We start from the raw sequence: 7,410 nt of genomic DNA, 5'->3' as shown, positions 1-7,410 counted from the left end.
TGTATGGCGGAAGGGGTGAGGAATCTCTCTGGGGTCTCTTTTATAAGGGCAGTAATTACATTCATGGGGCTCTGCCCTTATGATTTAATTATCTCCTGCCTCCAAATACCATTGCATTGAGGATTAGGTTTCAACATGTGAATTTAAGGAGGACACAAAAGTTTATGGCATATTTTATCCATCCAAATTAGCCCACTTCATTATTTTCTGTTTTCAATAGTCCTCAGTCAAATGAGCCAAGGATCAAAAGATGCAGTGATGTGATACCATGTTTACTAGAAAGATTAAGAATCTTTAGGAATAATAATTGTAATCAAAGAAGCAGTAACAATTACTCCTATTCATTGAGGTATTTACTGTGTTCACGGAACTGAAAATACTTTGCAAATACTTTACACACTTACATACACTTACAGAATAAACTTTGCAAAATTTAACTGATCTCTAAACATGGCCTATGCTCTGAAAAATTTGAGATGGATAAAACTTGGTCTGTTTTGGAGCAAGTTGCTACATTCTAGCTGGAACTTAGTGAGTTAACCCCAAGCCATCTGGAACATTCAGCTGTTCAGAATAACTCATTTCCAGGGAGCTCTGTATAGCTGAAGACTTACTGTATAAGTTTTCACATAATGTGAATAGAAATGTGAGTATTTGTAACATTTAAACACTCACAATTTCCATAAATGAAAGAAAGTTCAGTATGCGATTTATCATGACTCAGTTTTTTTCTCCCTCCTCAGAACAGTACTTGCATATTTTGGGTAGCTTTTGAATAGGTACCGCTGCAAAATGCAGGAGGTGACAGTTAAACATACGTTTCAGCATTTACAGAGGGTGAATCATGCTCTTTCCCAGTCATTTGGCTTTTCAAGATCCCTGTTAAAGAAAAGATGCAAAAACTCTCTCTTGTGGCTCTTTCATCAGTCACCAAACTTGTGGCTTTTAGAACACATCGGTTTTGAGAAGCTTTTCATGAAGCACCTTGAAACAGCTTGCCATGGAAATGGGAAGAAAGGAAGGCAGACGCCTGGAAAAGAAAATTTTTCTTTTAGTTAACATATCACAGAATGGGCTCTGTGCCCAAACTTGAGACTTCGGAGTTCTCATTGACATTAAAAAAGTTTCCTTTTTTTTTTTCTTGTAAGGCTGCTGGATTGTTCCTCAGATTTGAAGAAAATTTTTACTCTTGTTCTTGTCCTTTCTCATTTTTTGCACCTTTGTTTTGTAGACATGTTCCATGTAAAATCTGTACCACTTTTTTCATGTTGAATAATTATGTCTCTCTGGATGTTTCCAGAAAGGTTAGATCTAATGAGTTCCTAAGAAAACACATGCAATAGTAACTTTCTTATCAGATATAAAGTGGTAGAAGACAGAGTTAGAACTGTCTTTCATCAAGGTAATATTTAGAGCTGAGCATATCAACATTTCAGCTCTGCAAATCCTAAGTTTGTTGCCAGACAGTATCTGGAGATTGTTTGGATGTTTTGATTAAATACAGATTCCTTGAACTTCTTTTCTAACAAAACCAGAATCCTGTGTTAGGTCTTGTTCTTTGTTTTTTCTAGTTAGGTCTTATGATAAATGAGATGTTGAATTAATGACTCACATCACTGAATGTAAAGAGTCTCTTTCATGATCGTAGTCACCTAAATTCACATATCCTACAGTTTATAACCTAACACACAGTCATGATGCTTAACAAATAAGCGTTGGAATTTATACAAAATAATTGTTTGATAGAAACAAAACGGAACAAGGAAAAATAAGCGGCATTTTTTAAGTTCATAAATTATATTTTTCCAAAATCGTGCTTTTCTGTGTGCAAACAAGAAAGGATATTCTTGGTACATTTAACCAACACTGACTGAGTGCATCCTGTGTTCCAGACACTGTGGTAGATGCTGGGGATACAAACAGAATATCCACCCAGGGGACTTTATGGTGAAATCAAAGAAAGGACAGTGATATGATGAAGGCAATGAAGTGAGATACAAGCTAAGATACTGATGTTCAGAGAGGAAGACAGAGAATCCCAAGCAGTCTCCTCACTGTCAGTGCAGAGCTGGATGCAGGGCTCGAACCCACGAATCCCAAGATCGTGACCTGAGCCAAAGTTAAGAATGGGACATATAACCAACTGAACCACCCAAGCACCCCCAAAAGAAGTCTTTTGAAAAGAAAGATAAAGAAAATGGGGAAATTATCTGATGCTATTACAAGCCAAAATAGCAGAATGAGGCTTTCTAACAGGTGACCAGACCTGAATACCAACCACCAGTCTATGGAAGACTCTAGGTAAAGCAAACTTCACAGTGGAATTTTTTTCTGTGGGTTTTGTGGGGGGAGGGCATTCGTGGCAAACTGGAAAGCATTGGGAAATAGAATTCTTGACATGGACAAGAAAGTTTTCCCATTGGAAACAATTAAAAACAACAGAATTGTTTCCATGTGGTAGTTATAGCCAAGAAGACTGTCCATGAGCTCATATGGAATAGTCCCAAGGACACACAAAAAAGTACTCAGTGAGGTTTTAGAGGGGATAGAAATTAGCAGGTGTGGATATGCATTGATAAAACAAATTATTGCTGAAAATGTGACCCCATTCATCCTTAGAAGCTGTCATGGCCTGAAGGAACACTTGACCACCTAAAAGCCACGCATAAAACAAGAACAAGAGGCAGTGAGGGTGGGAAGTTGATTGGGGACCAAATTATTGTTGGCTCTACAATGCCATGTTGAGAATTCTTAATTTTGTCTGTCAGCTTTGATAATTTTGTATGAACAGATTTGAATATTTTAAATATTTATTTTTGAGAGAGAGAGAGATTGAGAGAGAGACAGGGAAAGAGAGAGACAGACAAAGAGAGATAGAGAAAGAGAATGAACAGGGGAGAGACAGAAAGAGAAGGGGACAGAGGATCCAAAGTAGGCTCCGCCCTGACAGTAGAGAGCCAGATGCAGGTCTCGAATTCACGAACCATGGGATCATAACCTGAGCCAAAATCAGACACTCAACCGAGTCACCCAGGCACCCAGAACAGATTTGAATTTTTAAAAGATAATCACGACAGCAGTGTTGAGAATGAATGGGGTGGAATAGTGAGTAAGAGCAGTGAAAGCCGCACAACACGGCAGTAGTTGTGGAAAAAAACAAAATGAAATAAGAGTTGTTTAGGAGTATGAACATGGATGGGTTGAATGTGTTTAACAGGAGGGATCGAGGGGGTGAAATATAAAAAGAAACATACATGGCTTCTGGGTTTCTGGCTTGGGCACAAGGTAGGTGGCGATGCCAGTCACTGAAACAATGATTATAGAAAAAGGGAAACATTTGGATAAAGGGGGGTGAGACTGGCTAGCACGTGCTGAGTTTCACAGATAGCTGGGTCTGTACATGTTGGTCTAGACTTCAGGCTATAAGCTGGAGTGGAAAATACAGACTTGCTGTTTTTGTCCTCTTGTGTTTTGTATGATATATTCCACTTAAATTACAATGCTGTTAATTTATACCAAGTTTGAATCCCTGGCCAAATAATTTATTATTTAATAGAGAATGTTCAGGGAAGGTGAATCATGGAAGATTCTCTTTATATGGATTCGTTACTTTTCTTGATCATGGTGAATTTAAATAAATGAAAGATCTGGAAAAATGTTGTTTAAAGCTAAATTAATCCTAATGTGATCTAGGTTATTTGAACCAAAAATATTTATGTCTCATCTCACTTGACATAACATCACTACAAGCCAATTCTTATTCCTAAGAATTCTAGCACTGTTCTGCCTAGTACAGTCAGGCATGGAACTTCTCTGGATTAGGCTTTCAGAAGTTAACCCCTTGTCAAATGACAGTAATGTAACATTGTGTGTCAGGTATACTTCAATTAAAAAAAAATGTACTTGAAGGGAAAAAGAAAGTTGACCATATTTGGCTTTAAGATGAGGTCTTAATCAGGAAAGTATTGTGGTTAAAAGCAACTTTAGATCTCGGATCTGATCTGATTCTTAGTTGCTATATAACCTTTGTAAATTTATGTGCATTTCTGTACCTTAATCTCATTTTATGCAGAATTAAGGGTATAATAATGTCTAACTTATGATGGTGTGAAAGAAATCAGTTGTGAAATAAGCTAGCCAGAAGATCTAGCATATTGATAATCATCAAATGTGTTACCTGTTATTAATCTATAACCTTATTAATAGAATAAGGATAATTTTAAAAAAATACTGTAACAATAAAGGTTAAAATGGAAGCCTAGAAAGAACAACTGAAATACATTCACTAATGGAGAGTAAACCTCTTAGAGTCAGGAACTGTGACTTCCTTTAGTTTCTGCATTATCTGAGCATATAGTAACACTATAATAAAAGATAAAAAATTGTAGTAAAATATGAGAAGCACATTACTTAGTGTAAATTTTATATTAATATAAAAATATAAAATGTTATGTTTGGGCATTAATTGTACTTAATAAAACACCCCCAGGTTCAAAAAGAAAAGTACAAGAAAACAAAAATAAGTAAGCTTAAGAAAACTTGTGATCGTAAAACTCATAGATTAAGAAATAAAATTTAAAATTTGAGCTAAAGATTTATGAAGAATATTTTGATATGTGTATACATTTAAAGAATACAAATGAAATTCAAATGCTAGTCCTCCAGGTTTTTTTCACCTTTCACAGTGTAGTTTTTAAGGAGCATTCTGCCAGCAGAAAGCTGGGAAGCAGAGTTCAGTGCAGCACGGCCTGAGTCTTACTCAGGCCCAAAGCCTCTTGGGAATTCTGAGAAAGTGCCCAAAGCTATGGGCTTCCGCTCCTGCCTATCATAGGGTAGCCATATCTTTGCAAGGAATGTTTTAGCACCATAAAATCAAACAGACCTGGTTTCAAACACAACATCATGAGCCCTGGAAAGTTACTTTAACCTCTTTAACATTATTTTCCTCATGCAGGAAAACAAAACAAAACAAAACAAAAAACACAAAAAAACAGTAACTTAGATTAAGTGGACAAATTCTTAGAAAGACAGAAACAATTGAAAACCACTCAAGAAGAACAATCTGAATAAGCATTACAATAAAAGAGATAACATTAGTAATCACAGATTTCCCACAAAGAAAAGCCCAGGACCAGATAGCTTCACTGGTGAATTTTACCAAACGTTTAAAGGAGAGTTAATACCAACCCATCAGTCTAAAAAATAGAATATGAGGGAACACTTTCCAACTTATCTTAGGAGGCTGACCTTAACCTCATATTAAAACCAAAGACATCACAAGAAAAGTACAGAACAATATCCCTTTTAAATACAGATGTAAAAAATTCTTAAGTGCTAACACATTGAATCAGTGATATATATGTGTGTATATATGTATATGTGTATATATATGTATGTATGTGTGTGTGTGTATGTGTGTGTGTATATATATATATATATATATATATATATAATTCTGCTTGAGATTCTCTCCCTCTCTGCCTCTCAAAAAAGAAAGAAAGAAAGAAAGAAAGAAAGAAAGAAAGAAAGAGGAAAAGGAAAAAATCTTATAGCTCATATGTGAAAGGAAATTGATAGAGGCTTTCCCATAGGTTGTATATCATGTTACTACAATGATTTTGAACCTAAAAGAGAATTCTCCAAACTATCAGTAATATATTAAAAAAAAAAAACAACCAGTAAGTTTGAATCAATCACCCTGGAAAAACAACAACACAGAATTATCCTATTCTGTCTCTGCAGAAAGTGATAGCACATTGTTCTATAAAGGGACCATCAAAGAATGCAGCCAAAATACATAGAGAACTATTACAGACAAAGGACAGTCACTTAATTAGTAAAAACAAACAAAAAAACAATTTTTCCAAATTCTGTGGTATTTGTGACACTTTCCCACTCTTTAAAGTTTATAATTTGTTGTGATTTTTCTCTCATGCAAAATAAAAAATATTAGTCATTAATTTTGAAGTAGTTTTTTTACTACTCTTTTTTTTAATATTTATTTGGGGGGGGGAGGGGCAGAGAGAGTGTCACAGAATCTGAAGCAGGCACCAGGCTCCAAGCTGTCAGCACAAAGCCCTACGTGGGGCTTGAGCTCACAAACTGTGAGATCATGACCTGAACCGAAGTCAGACACTTAACCGACTGAGCCACCCAGGCGCCCCTTGAAATATTTTTCTTAAAGAGATTACCCAAGTAGCATGACTTTAGAACCCACAAAATCTGGATCTACCCATAGGTGGCAATTAGCATATAGTAAGCACTACACTAGAAGAAGAGAAAAACACACTCCTTCTGGAAACTCCCATGGAGGTGTCAGCTTTTCCTCTCACCGCCCTGTCACATGAGAATGATGTTTCTCAGAATGGTGAATGTAACAAGATAGTCTCACATGGTATGAGTCAGGTCATGGGGGCTGAGTACTAAAATACACAGGTAGCACATGTATTTCTTCAAACCTGACTTAATTAAGAAAACTATAACAAAAAATCAACAAACTAGGATATCCTCATTCTCTGAGAATTGAATGCTAGGTTCCAGTGTGTCCACCTTCATCCAAAACTGGAAGGAAAAAATCCACTTGGGTTATTCTTTTTCTTCCTTTGTGTATACCCTGGACATTTTGTCAAGAATTTTAGTTTAGAAACTCTTCCTAAAGTATACATGTGGTGCCTAAAATAATCTTGTCATCACAAGTGTCTTCGGCACTATCCAAAATAACCTTCACGATACATCAGTGTCTTTATTATAGTTGTCAAAAGCTTTGTAGTTGTCATGTATTTAATAACCTGAATTAAGAAAGTACAGATGAACGTAGGAGGCTAACACCTCCCAGGTTTACCTTGGATATGGATGCCAAAGATATCAGAGAAAGGGGGATCAACATATGATCCCATATGAACATTTCGGTATTATTCCAGATGGTTACCCAAAAAAATTTTGCTAGGAAGGTTATATTTACATATGAGAGACCTATTTAAGTGATATTTGTAAAGGTAGGAAAAGTAACATTTTAAAAATATTATTCATTGCTTTGGGCCTTTAGGTTAATGAGAAATGCTTTAGCACATATATGGTTTTTAGAACATGAACTCAATGCTGATACCATGTGGGAGAAGCAAGTCCAAACGTTGAAAGCATAAAGCAATAAGGTTTGCAAAGGTATAGCCAGTGGGGTTCATTCAGGAGATGAGGACTGGATGACAGATCTTCTAAGGCTGACAGTAGTCAGAGATGCCTAATATCAGCTCCAGCTGAGCAGCGACAAAGTAAAAAAAAAAAAAAAAAAATCCTCTGGACTTGTCTCCCTGAGTATTCAAGCTTTACTTAAAAGCTTTAACTTTTCAAACTAAAAAGTTAGGGAAGGGTGAAATGGAGGAGGCAGGGAACCAAGCTAATATTGTAATGATA

This window comes from Prionailurus viverrinus, chromosome F2 (assembly GCF_022837055.1).
Source record: "Prionailurus viverrinus isolate Anna chromosome F2, UM_Priviv_1.0, whole genome shotgun sequence".
In the NCBI taxonomy this organism is placed as follows: Eukaryota; Metazoa; Chordata; class Mammalia; order Carnivora; family Felidae; genus Prionailurus; species Prionailurus viverrinus.
Note: the sequence above shows the minus strand (reverse complement) of the source record.